Here is an 8,568-nt window from a genome sequence, read left to right as displayed (position 1 = left end):
TGCCCTTCTGGGCCCTGTAAGGTATTTTGAATAAATAAATAGATAAAGCGATTTGAAATGGCGAGTTAGCGGCAGATTTCGGTCTTATGAGGAGAAGCGTGGATTTAGAGGGCCAGCATTCGTGTCCAACAGATGACGCGTGAGCTGAGATTGTGTCAGCTGCTAACTGAAGAGCGGAGATTGTGCCAGCTGCTAATTGAATCAGATCCATTAGTGGTCCATGCGGTAATATCATCAGCGTATAAGGTATGCCTTAGGTGTGGGATGAGAGCTAGTTTATGAGCTAGCGGGTTGAGAGCAATAATAAAGAAAAGGGGGCAGAGAACTGCTCCTTGGGGGGTTACAAGCTCGCCGAGTGTATAAGGTGGTGTGCTCAGCTCAGCTATGTGCAGGGAGGCAGTGCGGCCCGAGAGAAAGGCGTGAACGTAGTTGTAGGTATTTGAGCCTACCTGTAGTGCATGCAGTTCTCGCAAAATGGTATCGTGTCGAGTCCTGTCAAATGTGTGAGGTCAATTGCTAGAATAGCTTTAGTGCGATGGGGGATAGTGTCATCAAGCACGTCGTGTGTAATTTGTAGTAATGCATCCTGTGCACATAGATGCGCACGAAAGCCACTCATGCTGTGCGGGAAAAGGTGGTTGTCTTCCATGTACGTGGTTAGTCGGGCAAGAATTATGTGTTCGAAGGCCTTGCCGAGACAAGATGTCAGAGAAATTGGTCGGTCATTCTCTATGTTGATGGGTTTGTGGGGTTCAAGGATAAATATGATTTTTCCATGCTTCCAGGTGGCAGGCAGGGTACCTGATTTCCAGTACTCGTTAAAGTGGGTGACCAGATGAGATATGGAGGCATCGTCAAGGTTTCGGATGGCAGCATTAGTAATCTGATCTTCACCGGGTGCAGTATTGCGTAATTTCAAAAGGGCTGTCCGAAATTTTGCCTCTGTAATAGGGTCGTCAAGCTGGGGTTGAGGTGGACCCGTGTACTCGGGGTACATGCAAGGGTCACCTGGGGTGGTATATGTTTTCACCTGCGCGAGGAAGGCGTTCGTGTCCTGCCTGTGGTTATGAGTAAGGCGGCGAATGCTAAGGCGTGTCTGGGTTTTAGATCGCGTGGAGTCTAGCATGTGGCGTAAAAGGTGCCAGGCGCGGGTTGTGGAGAGATAGCCGCGGAGGCTGTCTCAAATCTGATTCCAGTTAGCTTTGCACTGTGGTAATCTATTTGGGTCTGAAGGTGTGCGAGTTTGAGTTTTAGTTTCCTATTGCGTTTCTCAGTTTTCGACCTGTCTGTTATCCGCCGTCGACTCAGCGTGGCAAGCTCAGCGGAGACCAGCTACCAAGTGACAAGAGGTTTTTGGCCGTTTGGTGCCCAGCTTTCGGCGGTCGCATGCCAGAGAATGGGTCGGAGCCAAAGGTTCACAAACAAAACAAAGTTTACGCAGCAATGAGACGATACAGAGGATTTCACAATCACTAGTACAAACACATACAAAGTGATTAACAAAACAATGCAAACCGTGCAAAGTTCAACTCGAGAGAGGCTACAGTACAAAAGGGATATTGCACCTAAAGTGCACTAACATAAGAGACAGGCAAACAAAACAGAACTTTTTCACCGGGAACTGCTACAATCCGACGACCAGAGGTCCACGACGATGCCGTCCCGCAGACTGGCGCACGCTGCCTGGTTGGACTGTATCTGGGCGAGTGCTGCTTTTCCAGGAGTCGAGCAGGCGTGCTTCTCTGAAGCATAAGCGGCGGCAAGGGCTAAACTGAGAGCGGTCAACGCCCTTCTTATATAGGCTCGCTCCCCGTCTGTCTGTTCTTCGCTGTGCAGTCGGCTGTGCAGTCCCCACTGTGCAGTGTCCTTCTCGCGCCGGGCGCGCGTCCCTGCTTGGTGAAACGCCGGGAGTGGCTTCCAGGAGCTTCCCGAAAGTTCTGTCGTGCCGCCGCCGCCGACGCGCCAGTGAAGAGGCGGAGGACATCTCTTAGCGCACGCAATGTTGCGTCCTCTCCCACAACATCGCGTAGAAACGAGTCGGGCAGTCTAGAACAATCGACGGCAATCCCCGCCCGCGCGCCGCGTCGGCGAGAGGTGGTGGGGAAGGGGGGGGGGGGGGGGGGGGGGGGCAGAGCGGCAGCCACACACACAAGGCTATTCGCTCTCTGGGGTTTCTTTCTCCCCCGTTTTACGACTCGCAGCGGCGAGAGCCGTCCGCGCAGCACTGTTTTTGTTTCTTTGTTTCAAAAATGCGCCGAATTTCGTGACACTGGGCTACTTAAAACGAAACTATCACTAAGCGCGATAGCACCAAGCTTCTCTTTTGCAAAACAATTATTCATTCGCAAATTCGCATCGTCATTGTGAGATCTAGGAACTGCTGATCTCATTAGCCAGCTAATAATTATACAAAAATTTATCTAATTATCTTCAATAACATATTTCGAGCCAGTTTGTTAAGACGGAAAACGGGTCAAACCACCACAGAAAGGAGGAGACTAGACACTGGCGCTGACTAGCAACAAAAGTTTAATGTTATGACATTTTGGTGGGCGTGAGAACAGCACCAGGATGCGGCCACCCAATCTGCTCTGCTTCTTCGTCCAGGTTACGGCATGGACTCTGTTCAGCACCGCGCCGCTATCGTCATCTACCCATAACATCTGCAAGCTGCCCTGCCACTTCAACGACACGTGTGATGCCGCATGCCCGCAAGACAGGCACATTTTCATCGAGGTCCCTCCATTGCATGAAATATCCGGATCATCAGCGACATCATCTGCTGCCTATATGAACAGCTGGCGGGCCCCCGGCGCCCCGGGCTACTGGGCGTGAGAACAGCCCCAGGATGCGGCCACCTAATCCGCTCTGCTTCTTCGTCCAGGTTAGTTCTGTCACTTCCCTGTACGCTAAGAAATCAAATGACGTGTACCTGTTGCTGTTCCCACGCCCGGGAGTTTTGCTTCGTGTGTTCAGTGAATGCTTTGATATTGCAAACAAACTGCTAGCGTTGTCCGAGGACGTCGAACTCAACCCTGGGCCTAACACGAGGCACCAGGTACAGGACTCTCTTCCTGACGTCCAGTCTAAGCAACTGGAAGATATGTTTGCAATACTAAAAACTGTGAACACGCGAACTGCGAAAATGCAACTGGACCAAAAGGCATTTATAAAGTCCGTTGATGGCACGGCGGACCGAGAGCGACCATGTGGCCTAACAGACCATTCTTCTGCCTTGTGCAGGTCCTTGCTTTTGGTCTCGTCGGAACAACAAAGCAAATCAACCAAGCTGACGGGCAGATCGACCTTCCAAACCTGCCAGATACAGTTGCTGATCCCCGATCTGCGGCTGCGTCAAGATTATCAAGGAACCGAAGCTCTCTTCTTCCTTTGGCGATATCTTTACTGTTCCGTGATGCACCGACAGCGCCACCATCACGACACGTGACCTCGTCGCTTTGGGATATAAAAGAGCAGCTTCAAGCCTTCGACTTCAGTGGGCACGGCGGACCGAGAGCGACCATGTGGCCTAACAGACCATTCTTTTGCCTTGTGCAGGTTAGTGCTTACTGCAGCTGTGTTAAAAGCGACAACCGTTGTCTTTTGGTCTTGCCGTGCCCACAGCAAGCTGTATTAATGGTGTATGACGTGTACTGCGTATGCTTGCTCCTCTTGAGCGGAGATATCGAGTTGAATCCCGGACCTGACACGGAAGGTTCCAGCACAAATGAACTACTTGAAAAACTGCTTTTGGGACAGAATAAATTAATTGAGGATGTAGCAGCACTTCGTATACAACAAACTAGCATGGAAACACGTCTGGCGGACTGGGAGACTCGATTTACAGAAATGGAGAAACAAGCCGCGCGCGTAGAAGCACTTGAAAGCACGGTTAAAGCCTTAGAAGCGAAAATTACGGATTTGGAGGATAAAAGTAGACGCTCGAATTTACTGGTTTTTGGGGTACCAGAGGAACCAGAAGAGACAGAGGCTGTACTGCGTCGTAAAGTTCTAACTGATATATTTTCTACCGAGTTACAAATCACGTGCAAGTCTGTAGCCCGAATACATCGGATCGGCAAGAGCGATAAAACGCGGCCAGTAATTTTATATTTTCAAGATTACGAAGAAAAGAAAAGTATCATGCAAAATGCTTTCAAACTCAAAGGTTCTAATACTTCTGTTCAAAACGATTACTCACGAAACACGCTCAGGAAGCGTGAGCTTTTGTGGGACAGTACTTCAGAGGAAAGGGAGCACAAATGAAAAGTTCAACAATTCAACGAGAAACTTCGAGTCGACAACGACCTTTACATTTGGGATGACGCTAAAAACTGTAGCAAAAAAATTGGTAAATATAACAGTGCTAAACAAGACTGACTTCTCCGGCATGATACGAAAGATATGCGCATATTAAATATAAATGCACGCAGCATTGTTAACAAAAGTGATCAGTTAGAGGCTATTATCTTAGGTTACAACCCGCACATCGTTGTTTTGACCGAAACTTGGCTACACAGTGGCATAGATGATGAAGACGTCTTTCCACCATCTTACAGTGTTTTCCGTCGTGACAGATCAACGAGGGGAGGCGGGGTGGCTGTGCTGGTAAAGCAAAACTTGTCAGCAACTCTCTTGTGTCAGGCTGATAGCATTTAAACTATTAGCCTAAAGATTTCTTACTATGGAAATTTATTCTTGCTATTTGCCGTTTATCGAGCGCCTGGCTCACCACCCCAATTCCTGTGTGATTTGCGTGAGCATGTCAGTTCATTCGTACATAAAAAAATTTTTTTAGTGGGGGACTTTAATCTTCCAGGAGTTAACTGGGAACATTGTTCTTCTAGTGGTGAATTTAGCACTCATGTTAATTATATGCGTGAAATAATCTTATGCCACAATTTGCACCAAGTTGTCAACTTACCAACGCGAGTGCATGGTTCTTCATCATCAATGCTTGATCTTGTCTTCGTGAGCAAAACAATCGAGCATTTTTCAGTATCAATTGAACATGGAATGTCTGATCATGAGGTGGTGTACTATTCGTGTCATTTAAAAAAATGTACCGCTAAGAAGGCAAAAACTGTACAAGTGAAGGACTTCACACGTGCCAGAGACGAAAGCGTGTTAGATTACCTCGATTTACACCTAAGCAACTTTCAAGGAAGCAATGTAGTAGAACTTTGGGACAAGTTCAAAAAAATCTGCACTTATTGCATCGAAAATTTCGTTCCAACGAAAACAAAGAAAACCGGAAATGAAACCCCTTGGATAACGCGTGAAGTCATTCACTTGAAAAGAAAAATAAAACGCTTAAGACGACAGAATGCCTCACGAACTACAGTACAGAACTTGCAAGCTACGCTGAGCTCGTCAATTGGGCATGCCAAAAGCCATTATTTTAATAACACTTCGCCGCACTTTATTCGTATGGCTCCAGAAAAATTCTGGAAATTTCTGAGCAAAAAGAACAAGGCAGTGGATCAGATAATTAAAGATGGCATTCCCGTTGTCGAAAAGCAAAGTATCGCCGAACACTTTAATGCATTCTTCCACAGTGTGTTTATTAACTCAGAAGAGCTTGCACTTCCCTTTTCACCTTTATCAAATGTATCTCCTGAATTTGTATTCGCTCAAGGTGGGCTTTCTATGATCCTTAATCTAAAAACAAAATCTACCCCAGGACCGGATAACATACCGAATGTTTTTCTGCGCCGATACGCAGAAATGCTGTCACACTTTCTGGTAATTATTTTCGGTGCGTCACTGTCCACTGCAGCCCTTCCCCCTGACTGGCGAACGGCACGTGTAGTACCAGTGCCTAAGAAGGGAGACCCCACAATGATTACTAACTACCGACCAATTTCGTTAACATCATCTTGTTGTAAGATGCTTGAACACGTCATAGCCAACTTCATCAGAGATTTTCTGGAGGATAACAATATACTTTCACCTGCGCAGCATGGTTTTCGCAAAGAATTTTCTACGGTGACACAATTAACAACGGTAATCTATTCCCTTGCTAGAATTTTAGACAAATGCGGCCAGGTGGACGTTATTTTTTTAGACTTCAGGAAAGCCTTTGACCTTGTTTCACACTGTAAGCTTATTGAAAAACTTAAAATGATTAACCTTCCTCCTTTCATTATTAACTGGGTTGCTGCGTATGTCACTGATCGTAGACAGTTTGTTAATATTGATACGTACTACTCCCATGAACTTTCAGTTACTTCCGGCGTCCCTCAGGGCAGTGTGCTAGAACCATTCTTGTTTTTAATATATATTTATTTATTTATTATCAATACCTCAAATGCCCCAGGAATGGGGTATTACATGAGGGATGGGCTGAATGTGTCACTAATGGAAGATTGGATGGCAGCCTTGAAGTGCAGTGGATCGGAGTGGTGCACGGAGTCGAATGGCATTATTACCGAACCCGTCCAAATACGATTGTTTGCAGACGACTGCGTGCTGTTCAGGGAAGTGTCAAGCCAGGATGACCAGATAACTCTTAATAATAATCTACAAAATATTCTTTCCCGGTGTCATTGTTGGGATATGCAATTGAACGCTGACAAAACAGTGTATATGAAAATAACCAAGAAACTTAATAACCTTTCTTTTCCCTATGCCCTCGGGACAGAACCACTAACCGAAGTCAGCGAGTATAAATATCTTGGCGTCACACTAACAAACAGCCTAAACTGGAACACTCACATAACTAACGTATGTGACACAGCTTTTCGGAAACTTTGCCTTCTCCGTCATAAATTGAAGCATGCCCCCGCCGAAACTAAACTTTTAGCTTATACATCATTAATAAGACCAAAACTTGAATATGCATGCGTAGTATGGGACCCTTATACCAAAACTAACATTGACGCTGTCGAAAGAATCCAGCGTAAGTCAGTAAGGTTTATTTTTTCGAAGTACCGTACAACTGATTCCCCGACAGCACTAATGAAACAACATGGTATACCGACACTGGAACTGAGAAGAAAAATTCAGCGCTTAAAATTTATGTTCCTTCTTAAAAACAACCTTCTTGCTCTAACTCCTGATCCGTACATAACACCACTTACTGCACGCCGAACACGACATCGACACGATGACTCTCTAACGCCATACAGCACCAGAACTAATGTTTTTAAATATTCTTTTTTTCCTCGCACGGTAACAGATTGGAACAACTTACCTCTGCCTCTTCTAACCAGCGTTGATTCAATTGAAACCTTGAATTGCTCTTGAATATTTTTCTTGTCTGCTTTTTGGTTGCCCAAACTGATCGTGTTTTTGCCTTACTGCAAGTTTGACATTTCATTTCATTCATTGGCTTACTTCTGTTTGTTTATGTTTCACTTTCCCAAATGAAGAGCTCGGTTTGCATTTCGTTTAGTCCTTGTTTTGCTCATGTTCTATTGCCCATAGAACAAGTGTTTTGAAATTATTATTTGCTATCTTCGTTCTATACGCTGATGTCATTTGTATGCCCCTCCTGCTTGGGCCGTAAAGGCCTGCAGTATTGAATAAATAAATAAAATAAAAAATAATGATCTTAAGAAGTCCCAGCTGAAATTAGAAGAAAATTTGATCGAAATGAACAAAAGATTAAAGGACGCTGAGCGCAAAACTGTTCCCATTGACGTAGTCGAGAAGGAAGTACATCCTTTTCAGCAGTTAGTTGACCAACTTTCAAGTGAAAACGCTCAACTGCGCGCACGCCTGTCTAATCTTGAAGAAAGGCAGCGACGCGATAACCATCTGTTCTATAGCATATCTGACACGCAATCAGAGTCCTGGGCTCAGTCAGAAGAAAAGCTAGACAATATTCTTTCATCCTGCTTGGCAATTCCGTCCTCTGAAATTTTGATAGAGCGCACAGGCTCGGTGGGTTCGCATCGGTAAAATGTCAACCAATTATTGCCAAATTTTCATCTTTCAAGGTTACGCAGATTATACTGCTTAATAATTCTAAGCTCAAGGATGAAGAAAGTACGCTTAGCGAGGATTATTCTTTCGCCACCCGTCACGCTAGAAAAAAACTGGTCGAATTTGGCAAATCCCAACCGCTCACTGTCAAAATTCGCTTCAGTAAGCTTTACATAAAAAAATAAATGTTACTCCTACAATCACTCTGATGACTCCGTTCATGAAATCCCGAGCGCCTTCCCGTTGCCAACCGACCATTCTGAGGATCCTACGAATGATACCCACAGCGCCTCCGCGCCACCGACCGAACCTGTTATCGATTAGCACTGCGCGAGGGGCAGTGGAACTAAGTCTTCAGCCATTACCCCAGTTTCTTTTTTGTTCACAAATATTCGTAGCATAATACCTGAACGCGATGACCTTTGCTCTGTTATTGATGCTTGCGATGCTGACATTGTATGTCTCCCTGAAACGTGGCTATCGGCGAAGATAAATAGCTGCGAACTTCTTACCTATAAAAACAAATATAACATTTATCGGTGCGACAGGAGTTCTAGATATGGCGGAGGCGTGCTTGTAGCTGTTACTGATACTGTTATGTCTTTTCCGATCCATTTTGTAAGCGCGTTGGAACTTGTC

The 8,568-nt window shown here is 45.5% G+C and overlaps 1 pseudogene; it reads left to right on the top strand.

Moving 5' to 3' along the window:
* The first annotated feature begins 2,571 nt into the window (after positions 1–2,571).
* On the top strand, positions 2,572–8,253 carry LOC149345404 (uncharacterized; annotated as a pseudogene).
* The last annotated feature ends 315 nt before the right edge of the window (positions 8,254–8,568 follow it).

This window comes from Amblyomma mixtum, chromosome 5 (genome assembly GCF_055824585.1).
Source record: "Amblyomma mixtum isolate Tamu chromosome 5, ASM5582458v1, whole genome shotgun sequence".
In the NCBI taxonomy this organism is placed as follows: Eukaryota; Metazoa; Arthropoda; class Arachnida; order Ixodida; family Ixodidae; genus Amblyomma; species Amblyomma mixtum.
Note: the sequence above shows the minus strand (reverse complement) of the source record. Positions and strands in the feature narration are given on the sequence as shown.